The sequence below is a fragment of the Temnothorax nylanderi genome, unplaced genomic scaffold (assembly GCF_030848795.1).
Source record: "Temnothorax nylanderi isolate EJ_2023f unplaced genomic scaffold, tnyl_v1.0 TNYL_tig0082_pilon, whole genome shotgun sequence".
Classification (NCBI taxonomy): domain Eukaryota; kingdom Metazoa; phylum Arthropoda; class Insecta; order Hymenoptera; family Formicidae; genus Temnothorax; species Temnothorax nylanderi.
Window position 1 is genome coordinate 17980 of NW_027249144.1, and position 11911 is coordinate 29890.

At 55.3% G+C, this 11911-nt stretch overlaps 1 long non-coding RNA gene across 1 annotated transcript; it reads left to right on the forward strand.

Annotated features, from left to right (window-relative positions):
• The first annotated feature begins 7458 nt into the window (after positions 1-7458).
• Positions 7459-9155, forward strand: LOC139774548 (uncharacterized). Its single transcript, XR_011718606.1, has 3 exons — positions 7459-7558; positions 8199-8806; positions 9053-9155. It is a non-coding gene; the product is annotated as an uncharacterized lncRNA (long non-coding RNA).
• Positions 9156-11911: the final 2756 nt, after the last annotated feature.

Sequence of the window (11911 nt, forward strand, 5' to 3'; positions counted from 1 at the left end):
CCGCGGGACATTTATACCGTTCGCTCGCCCATACGGTCCGTCGCGTGTCCCCCCGCCGCGCCGCGGGACATTTATACCGTTCGCTCGCCCATACGGTCCGTCGCGTGTCCCCCGCCGCGCCGCGGGACATTTATACCGTTCGCTCGCCCATACGGTCCGTCGCGTGTCCCCCCGCCGCGCCGCGGGACATTTATACCGTTCGCTCGCCCATACGGTCCGTCGCGTGTCCCCCCGCCGCGCCGCGGGACATTTATACCGTTCGCTCGCCCATACGGTCCGTCGCGTGTCCCCCCGCCGCGCCGCGGGACATTTATACCGTTCGCTCGCCCACTACGGTCCGTCGCGTGTCCCCCCGCCGCGCCGCGGGACATTTATACCGTTCGCTCGCCCACACGGTCCGTCGCGTGTCCCCCCGCCGCGCCGCGGGACATTTATACCGTTCGCTCGCCCACACGGTCCGTCGCGTGTCCCCCCGCCGCGCCGCGGGACATTTATACCGTTCGCTCGCCCACTACGGTCCGTCGCGTGTCCCCCCGCCGCGCCGCGGGACATTTATACCGTTCGCTCGCCCACACGGTCCGTCGCGTGTCCCCCCGCCGCGCCGCGGGACATTTATACCGTTCGCTCGCCCACACGGTCCGTCGCGTGTCCCCCCGCCGCGCCGCGGGACATTTATACCGTTCGCTCGCCCACACGGTCCGTCGCGTGTCCCCCCGCCGCGCCGCGGGACATTTATACCGTTCGCTCGCCCACACGGTCCGTCGCGTGTCCCCCCGCCGCGCCGCGGGACATTTATACCGTTCGCTCGCCCACACGGTCCGTCGCGTGTCCCCCCGCCGCGCCGCGGGACATTTATACCGTTCGCTCGCCCACTACGGTCCGTCGCGTGTCCCCCCGCCGCGCCGCGGGACATTTATACCGTTCGCTCGCCCACACGGTCCGTCGCGTGTCCCCCCGCCGCGCCGCGGGACATTTATACCGTTCGCTCGCCCACACGGTCCGTCGCGTGTCCCCCCGCCGCGCCGCGGGACATTTATACCGTTCGCTCGCCCACACGGTCCGTCGCGTGTCCCCCCGCCGCGCCGCGGGACATTTATACCGTTCGCTCGCCCACACGGTCCGTCGCGTGTCCCCCCGCCGCGCCGCGGGACATTTATACCGTTCGCTCGCCCACTACGGTCCGTCGCGTGTCCCCCCGCCGCGCCGCGGGACATTTATACCGTTCGCTCGCCCACTACGGTCCGTCGCGTGTCCCCCCGCCGCGCCGCGGGACATTTATACCGTTCGCTCGCCCACTACGGTCCGTCGCGTGTCCCCCCGCCGCGCCGCGGGACATTTATACCGTTCGCTCGCCCACTACGGTCCGTCGCGTGTCCCCCCGCCGCGCCGCGGGACATTTATACCGTTCGCTCGCCCACACGGTCCGTCGCGTGTCCCCCCGCCGCGCCGCGGGACATTTATACCGTTCGCTCGCCCACACGGTCCGTCGCGTGTCCCCCCGCCGCGCCGCGGGACATTTATACCGTTCGCTCGCCCACACGGTCCGTCGCGTGTCCCCCCGCCGCGCCGCGGGACATTTATACCGTTCGCTCGCCCACTACGGTCCGTCGCGTGTCCCCCCGCCGCGCCGCGGGACATTTATACCGTTCGCTCGCCCACACGGTCCGTCGCGTGTCCCCCCGCCGCGCCGCGGGACATTTATACCGTTCGCTCGCCCACACGGTCCGTCGCGTGTCCCCCCGCCGCGCCGCGGGACATTTATACCGTTCGCTCGCCCACACGGTCCGTCGCGTGTCCCCCCGCCGCGCCGCGGGACATTTATACCGTTCGCTCGCCCACTACGGTCCGTCGCGTGTCCCCCCGCCGCGCCGCGGGACATTTATACCGTTCGCTCGCCCACACGGTCCGTCGCGTGTCCCCCCGCCGCGCCGCGGGACATTTATACCGTTCGCTCGCCCACACGGTCCGTCGCGTGTCCCCCCGCCGCGCCGCGGGACATTTATACCGTTCGCTCGCCCACACGGTCCGTCGCGTGTCCCCCCGCCGCGCCGCGGGACATTTATACCGTTCGCTCGCCCACACGGTCCGTCGCGTGTCCCCCCGCCGCGCCGCGGGACATTTATACCGTTCGCTCGCCCACTACGGTCCGTCGCGTGTCCCCCCGCCGCGCCGCGGGACATTTATACCGTTCGCTCGCCCACTACGGTCCGTCGCGTGTCCCCCCGCCGCGCCGCGGGACATTTATACCGTTCGCTCGCCCACTACGGTCCGTCGCGTGTCCCCCCGCCGCGCCGCGGGACATTTATACCGTTCGCTCGCCCCTACGGTCCGTCGCGTGTCCCCCCGCCGCGCCGCGGGACATTTATACCGTTCGCTCGCCCACACGGTCCGTCGCGTGTCCCCCCGCCGCGCCGCGGGACATTTATACCGTTCGCTCGCCCTACGGTCCGTCGCGTGTCCCCCCGCCGCGCCGCGGGACATTTATACCGTTCGCTCGCCCACACGGTCCGTCGCGTGTCCCCCCGCCGCGCCGCGGGACATTTATACCGTTCGCTCGCCCACACGGTCCGTCGCGTGTCCCCCCGCCGCGCCGCGGGACATTTATACCGTTCGCTCGCCCACACGGTCCGTCGCGTGTCCCCCCGCCGCGCCGCGGGACATTTATACCGTTCGCTCGCCCACACGGTCCGTCGCGTGTCCCCCCGCCGCGCCGCGGGACATTTATACCGTTCGCTCGCCCACACGGTCCGTCGCGTGTCCCCCCGCCGCGCCGCGGGACATTTATACCGTTCGCTCGCCCACACGGTCCGTCGCGTGTCCCCCCGCCGCGCCGCGGGACATTTATACCGTTCGCTCGCCCACACGGTCCGTCGCGTGTCCCCCCGCCGCGCCGCGGGACATTTATACCGTTCGCTCGCCCACACGGTCCGTCGCGTGTCCCCCCGCCGCGCCGCGGGACATTTATACCGTTCGCTCGCCCACACGGTCCGTCGCGTGTCCCCCCGCCGCGCCGCGGGACATTTATACCGTTCGCTCGCCCACACGGTCCGTCGCGTGTCCCCCCGCCGCGCCGCGGGACATTTATACCGTTCGCTCGCCCACACGGTCCGTCGCGTGTCCCCCCGCCGCGCCGCGGGACATTTATACCGTTCGCTCGCCCACACGGTCCGTCGCGTGTCCCCCCGCCGCGCCGCGGGACATTTATACCGTTCGCTCGCCCACACGGTCCGTCGCGTGTCCCCCCGCCGCGCCGCGGGACATTTATACCGTTCGCTCGCCCACACGGTCCGTCGCGTGTCCCCCCGCCGCGCCGCGGGACATTTATACCGTTCGCTCGCCCACACGGTCCGTCGCGTGTCCCCCCGCCGCGCCGCGGGACATTTATACCGTTCGCTCGCCCACACGGTCCGTCGCGTGTCCCCCCGCCGCGCCGCGGGACATTTATACCGTTCGCTCGCCCACACGGTCCGTCGCGTGTCCCCCCGCCGCGCCGCGGGACATTTATACCGTTCGCTCGCCCACACGGTCCGTCGCGTGTCCCCCCGCCGCGCCGCGGGACATTTATACCGTTCGCTCGCCCACACGGTCCGTCGCGTGTCCCCCCGCCGCGCCGCGGGACATTTATACCGTTCGCTCGCCCACACGGTCCGTCGCGTGTCCCCCCGCCGCGCCGCGGGACATTTATACCGTTCGCTCGCCCACACGGTCCGTCGCGTGTCCCCCCGCCGCGCCGCGGGACATTTATACCGTTCGCTCGCCCACACGGTCCGTCGCGTGTCCCCCCGCCGCGCCGCGGGACATTTATACCGTTCGCTCGCCCACACGGTCCGTCGCGTGTCCCCCCGCCGCGCCGCGGGACATTTATACCGTTCGCTCGCCCACACGGTCCGTCGCGTGTCCCCCCGCCGCGCCGCGGGACATTTATACCGTTCGCTCGCCCACACGGTCCGTCGCGTGTCCCCCCGCCGCGCCGCGGGACATTTATACCGTTCGCTCGCCCACACGGTCCGTCGCGTGTCCCCCCGCCGCGCCGCGGGACATTTATACCGTTCGCTCGCCCACACGGTCCGTCGCGTGTCCCCCCGCCGCGCCGCGGGACATTTATACCGTTCGCTCGCCCACACGGTCCGTCGCGTGTCCCCCCGCCGCGCCGCGGGACATTTATACCGTTCGCTCGCCCACACGGTCCGTCGCGTGTCCCCCCGCCGCGCCGCGGGACATTTATACCGTTCGCTCGCCCACACGGTCCGTCGCGTGTCCCCCCGCCGCGCCGCGGGACATTTATACCGTTCGCTCGCCCACACGGTCCGTCGCGTGTCCCCCCGCCGCGCCGCGGGACATTTATACCGTTCGCTCGCCCACACGGTCCGTCGCGTGTCCCCCCGCCGCGCCGCGGGACATTTATACCGTTCGCTCGCCCACACGGTCCGTCGCGTGTCCCCCCGCCGCGCCGCGGGACATTTATACCGTTCGCTCGCCCACACGGTCCGTCGCGTGTCCCCCCGCCGCGCCGCGGGACATTTATACCGTTCGCTCGCCCACACGGTCCGTCGCGTGTCCCCCCGCCGCGCCGCGGGACATTTATACCGTTCGCTCGCCCCACGGTCCGTCGCGTGTCCCCCGCCGCGCGCGGGACATTTATACCGTTCGCTCGCCACACGGTCCGTCGCGTGTCCCCCCGCCGCGCCGCGGGACATTATACCGTTCGCTCGCCCATACGGTCCGTCGCGGTCCCCCCGCCGCGCCGCGGACATTTATACCGTCGCTCGCCCGTTATACGGTCCGTCGCGTGTCCCCGCCGCGCCGCGGACATTTATACCGTTCGCTCGCCCATACGGTCCGTCGCGTGTCCCCCGCCGCGCCGCGGGACATTTATACCGCTCCCTCGTTATACGGTCCGTCGCGTGTCCCCGCGCCGCGGGACATTTATACCGTTCGCTCGTCGTCGTCGCGTGTCCCCGCCGCGCCGCGGGACATTTATACCGTTCGCTCGCCCATACGGTCCGTCGCGTGTCCCTCCGCCGCGCCGCGGGACGTATATACGCTTCGCTCGCCTATACGGTCCGTCGCGCGTCCCTCCGCGCCGCGGGACTATGTCGTCGGCTTCCCTCCCTTATACGCGTCGTCGCGGGTCTCTCCGCGCCGCGAGACTATGTCGTCGGCTTCCCTCCCTTATACGCGTCGTCGCGGGTCTCTCCGCGCCGCGAGACTATGTCGTCGGCTTCCCCTCCGTTATACGCGTCGTCGCGGGTCTCTCCGCGCCGCGAGACTATGTCGTCGGCTTCCCTCCGTTATACGCGTCGTCGCGGGTCTCTCCGCGCCGCGAGACTATGTCGTCGGCTCCCCTCCGTTATACGCGTCGTCGCGGGTCTCTCCGCGCCGCGAGACTATGTCGTCGGCTCCCCTCCGTTATACGCGTCGTCGCGGGTCTCTCCGCGCCGCGAGACTATGTCGTCGGCTCCCCTCCGTTATACGCGTCGTCGCGGGTCTCTCCGCGCCGCGAGACTATGTCGTCGGCTCCCCTCCGTTATACGCGTCGTCGCGGGTCTCTCCGCGCCGCGAGACTATGTCGTCGGCTTCCCTCCGTTATACGCGTCGTCGCGGGTCTCTCCGCGCCGCGAGACTATGTGTTCGGCTTCCCCTCCGTTATACGCGTCGTCGCGGGTCTCTCCGCGCCGCGAGACTATGTCGTCGGCTTCCCCTCCGTTATACGCGTCGTCGCGGGTCTCTCCGCGCCGCGAGACTATGTCGTCGGCTTCCCTCCGTTATACGCGTCGTCGCGGGTCTCTCCGCGCCGCGAGACTATGTCGTCGGCTTCCCTCCGTTATACGCGTCGTCGCGGGTCTCTCCGCGCCGCGAGACTATGTCGTCGGCTCCCTCCGTTATACGCGTCGTCGCGGGTCTCTCCGCGCCGCGAGACTATGTCGTCGGCTTCCCCTCCGTTATACGCGTCGTCGCGGGTCTCTCCGCGCCGCGAGACTATGTCGTCGGCTTCCCCTCCGTTATACGCGTCGTCGCGGGTCTCTCCGCGCCGCGAGACTATGTCGTCGGCTCCCCTCCGTTATACGCGTCGTCGCGGGTCTCTCCGCGCCGCGAGACTATGTCGTCGGCTTCCCTCCGTTATACGCGTCGTCGCGGGTCTCTCCGCGCCGCGAGACTATGTCGTCGGCTCCCTCCGTTATACGCGTCGTCGCGGGTCTCTCCGCGCCGCGAGACTATGTCGTCGGCTTCCCCTCCCGTTATACGCGTCGTCGCGGGTCTCTCCGCGCCGCGAGACTATGTCGTCGGCTCCCTCCGTTATACGCGTCGTCGCGGGTCTCTCCGCGCCGCGAGACTATGTCGTCGGCTCCCCTCCGTTATACGCGTCGTCGCGGGTCTCTCCGCGCCGCGAGACTATGTCGTCGGCTCCCTCCGTTATACGCGTCGTCGCGGGTCTCTCCGCGCCGCGAGACTATGTCGTCGGCTTCCCCTCCCGTTATACGCGTCGTCGCGGGTCTCTCCGCGCCGCGAGACTATGTCGTCGGCTTCCCTCCGTTATACGCGTCGTCGCGGGTCTCTCCGCGCCGCGAGACTATGTCGTCGGCTTCCCCTCCGTTATACGCGTCGTCGCGGGTCTCTCCGCGCCGCGAGACTATGTCGTCGGCTTCGCTCCCTTATACGCGTCGTCGCGGGTCTCTCCGCGCCGCGAGACTATGTCGTCGGCTTCGCTCCCTTATACGCGTCGTCGCGGGTCTCACCGCGCCGCGAGACTATGTCGTCGGCTTCGCTCCCTTATACGCGTCGTCGCGGGTCTCACCGCGCCGCGAGACTATGTCGTCGGCTTCGCTCCCTTATACGCGTCGTCGCGGGTCTCACCGCGCCGCGAGACTATGTCGTCGGCTTCGCTCCCTTATACGCGTCGTCGCGGGTCTCACCGCGCCGCGAGACTATGTCGTCGGCTTCGCTCCCTTATACGCGTCGTCGCGGGTCTCACCGCGCCGCGAGACTATGTCGTCGGCTTCGCTCCCTTATACGCGTCGTCGCGGGTCTCACCGCGCCGCGAGACTATGTCGTCGGCTTCGCTCCCTTATACGCGTCGTCGCGGGTCTCACCGCGCCGCGAGACTATGTCGTCGGCTTCGCTCCCTTATACGCGTCGTCGCGGGTCTCACCGCGCCGCGAGACTATGTCGTCGGCTTCGCTCCCTTATACGCGTCGTCGCGGGTCCCCCGCCGCGCCGCGGGACATTTATACCGTTCGCTCGCCCATACGGTCCGTCGCGTGTCCCCCCGCCGCGCCGCTGGGACATTTATACCGTTCGCTCGCCCATACGGTCCGTCGCGTGTCCCCCCGCCGCGCCGCGGGACATTTATACCGTTCGCTCGCCCATACGGTCCGTCGCGTGTCCCCCGCCGCGCCGCGGGACATTTATACCGTTCGCTCGCTCATACGGTCCGTAATAACGACGCAGAAGATGACATCGGAGCAGCGAGGGAATCCTGCGAAGCTGACATCCGAGCAGCCTGAGAGGAGGAGGAGGCCTAGGATAGGCATCGGGCATCGGCGTACCAACACTTCTGGTAAGTGTTACTTTTTATTTTTTCTAAAGATATTATAGAATCCCTCTTTCGTTTATCCTTATTTAGTTGCTACATTAAACCGTATTTCGAAATATAAATTAGTAAAAAGAAATAATTTGAAAAATTTGATTCAAGTTGATTCTACCATAGAGACTTTTTTCGAAGAAGTAATTTAGGAAAACATTAATCTGAATAACGAATAAGATGTTCGATGCGCGTGACAATTATTTAATCGATTCGATTATTTATATGTTACAGAAAATATCCACGCTGGAAGGACCATCAGCTTCGCATCGAGGGAACACGATGGACATCTCGAGCAGCTTGAGAGGAGGTGGAGGCCTAGGAGAGGCATCGGGCATCGGCGTACTAACATTTCTGGTAAGTGTTATTTTTTATTTTTTCTAAAGATATTATAGAATCTCTTTTATCGTTTGTTTTTATTTAGTTGCTATATTAAACCGTGTTTCGGAATATAAATTAGTTAAAAGAAATAAATCGAAAAATTTGATTCAAGTTGATTCTAACGTAGAGACTTTTTTCGAAGAAGTAATTTAGGAAAACATTAATCGGAATAACGAATAAGATGTTTGATGCGCGTGACAATTATTTAATCAATTTGTTTATTTTTATGTTACAGAAAATATCCACGCAGGAAGGAGCATCAGCTTCGCATCGAGGGAACACGAGGGACACCCCGAGCAGCGTGAGAGAAAGTGGAGGCCTGGGAGAGGCATCAAAGTTGTGCAAAGTATTAATAGTACAGTTTTACATTCGCGAGATTTACGTGCTCGATACCGTACTGTGCGTGCGATATTTAATTTTGATTGTGTTTTTGACACAATCCCTGGGGTACGACCTTAGCGAGGTGGGAAGGCCCAGTACCCAGTACGAGGATTTTACCCAAGCAAAACTCTTGTTCTGCTTGGATAAAAATCCAAAGACGGGGAAGCTAACGTACCCCTCGTCCGCCGATTTAATTGAATGAACGAACCGCAGCCGGTTCGTCGCGTTTGCTTCGGGAGTGCCGTAATCAAATAATCGGACTAAAAAAGCCTTTTTAAACGGGAGTGCCGTACAGTATCGCGCGAGAAAGACTTTTACTGAAATTATTCCGCGCGCGATTGTAGTTTATTATCCGCGAGTGTTTCTCGCGAGTGTCCTGTGCGGCGGGAGGAGGAGGCCTGACGTCCTGAGAGAAGGAGGAGGTCTGGGAGAGACATCGGGCCCCGGCAGAGCAACTTTGGGGTGAGTATCATTTCTTATGTGCATAATGTAATTCTCATTTATTTAGCTTGTTTTATCTCGATAAGTTAAGAATTAGAGAAAGAGAAATTATCTACAATTCTTGTAAAGATCTTTTTCGATAAACAGATAAATGTATTGCTAAATATTTTATTGAAAAACGAATTAGAGACGCGTAAGAATTAACTTTTCAAATGTTAATAATTTGTAGCGCTTTTTTAATTTAAATCTTATGTTTGTATGTTACAGTATCACCGTAGCTACGCGGCCGACTAACTCCGCCCGTTGCGCATCGGATCGGTGAGTCAGTGAGAAACTTTTTTATTGAGGTAGCGAATCTACGAATAATCAAATGTAGAGCAAAAATATATCTCGATACATGTCGAATTACAATAATTTATAGTATAAAATATTACATTTCGTAGATCCGTTGCCTTAAAATGGATGGGCTAAAAACTGATTAGGGCAGATATTTAATCTTGGTAATATTATTTGTTTATTGATTATTATGCGATTGTGCTTGAGGAATTACTCGCACATTTCGCACGCACCGAGCTCGCAAAGAGCTCATTAATTATCGATCGTTTATTGAAATTATGTTGACGAACCGCGCCGCGTTCTATATAAATAATCTATATAAATAATTTTTAAATAAATTTTAAATCTTAAATAAAATATATAACGACATATTTTATTGAATTAGAATTTTATTTTGCGGAAAAATGGCAGGAACTTACAATTAGTTATACTCCTAATAAATTAAATTTTCGAAATTTTGTTTCCACATATGTAAAAAACAGCATAGAACTTTTTTAATTTTTTCTTTCACAGTATAATTGCAACGCGCCAAATCTTCGTTTTTATTATTGAAAATTAATCAGACATGTAATTTTTTATCAAGTGCACAGTTACACCTATGCTATGGTACTCTTATGTAGATCAATTCTATAACTTACAATTAGAGTAATAAATAGAGAGAGAAATACAAAGAAACAAAAAGTAAAATAATACTATTACAACTAAAGTAATTATTTTTAAAGTGTAACATTTTTATTCAGATTTTTTTATAAAATTATTTTTATATATTATTCTTCTTGAACAAAAGGATAAAAATAAATAAGTTGTGTTAAGTGTTACAAAACTAAAAAAATATCAATATAGATAGAGAAAAATTTTGAATTAGTTAGAATATGCGTGTTATTTATACCCATCTATTCCTTTTCATTTATTTTTCCAAGATTAAATATAATATAAATTGATGCAAGGAAACAATATATAGATATATTTAGAATATTAGTATAAAGAAAAGCGTGCAATATGCATAAATTAGTAGATTTATTTAATTTCAGCCACAATATGCATAAACTATACATGAATAAAAAATATTTTGGTCTTATTATGCAATTTGTTTTATAGAAAACTTGATAATTGTTATTAATTGCTAAAATTTATTTTAATAAAGCATCAATTTTACCCTAATTTTTTGTAACCTATCCATCTATTTTTGATTGAGAAATTGGCTTTGTGCCAGTCAAGTAATATATGACGTGAGATTCTAAATATTCTGTCGAGAAACACTGAAACTTTTAAAATTATTTTAAAATTAATTGTATAGTACAATTATTCAATTTTGCAATAATGTATATAACTATATTATATCAAAAATAATGTTGGTGAAAAGTGAAAAATATAACGAGATACATTTATGTCGATACGTAAAGATTTGCGTACCTATATTATTTGATTATAGCAATGCGGTTGTTGATTATTATAAAATATCCAATTATAATATTAATATATATCACGTGGGAAGTTTTTTTTTCTCGGATCTCACGTCATTTATTTTGTATATCTTACTTGATACACTTTCAAGATGCGTACTGCATGAACGCATCTTCGTATTTTCGCGGTCGGTTTTTACATCGAGAAATTTTCCATTATTTTTTGATTTTGTCAACATTATAAATTTTAATTTTTCGCGGAATATAATTGAGATATTTATATAACGCAAAGTAAATTTTTTTTCTGTACTTGATTACAATTTCAAATTAAAAGAACGGGTCACAAAGAAACGGACAATCAATATTCTCAAACAAATAACGGAATTAATAATAGAAATATTTTTGGTCAAACTTGTGCAGTCAATTTTTATGAATTAATATTTTTTTGTAAATTAACTTCTCGTGAATTTTTTTATACAATCGATGCACGTTGAATGTAATTCGAATCGAACGTAACATTATTTGTCGGCGATGATAATGATCCGATAATGGAAGCAATTTTTCTCCTTCCATTGTGATCTGATCGAAATACGATCAGATTTATATATGGCCATCGACAAAGGTAGGTCAGATCTGGCCCGAAGAAAGAGGATTTGATACAATAAAAATAAGTGGTCAATATATATTGGCCATAATGATGGAGTAAGGCAACATGTAAGATAATTTATTATATTTGTTTATTTGCCAGAAATAGGGCTATTTTCTCTATATTTTCTCGCATGTGCGAGATTGAAGAAATCCTAATTAAATCTCAATCGCGCGCGTGTTTAAAATCCCCAATTCAACATTTCCCAAATCTCAAGTGATCATCACTTTGAGATGTCCCGTTTAGGTATCCTGCTGCATGGATTAATCAGTAAATCAGATCCCTTATAAATCGTGTCGCGGTCTTAATTAAAGATTTATAATAAATTTATATTAGATTGTAACACGGGTAGGTAGAAAAATGGATAAGAGGGACTATAGATCGGAATACGGGTAGGTATAGGGATATTATAAAAGGTATATAGGTAGGAATTCGGGTAGGTAGGAATTCGGGCAGGCAGGGGACAAGGGGATATAATTCGATAGTTGAAAAAGATTGTAGACGAAATAATAGTAGGTAATAATTTTAATATAATAATAATAAATATAATTATATTTATTATTATTATATTTTTAACAACTCAAAAAGTATATATTAATAAATAATACTAATTTTTTTTTTACTAATTTTTATATTAAATAATATCAAACAGACATTGTATTACATCGTATTTTATTGTAAATATTATGTACATATATATATTGTGTATATATGTATATTATGTATATATTTTGTATATAA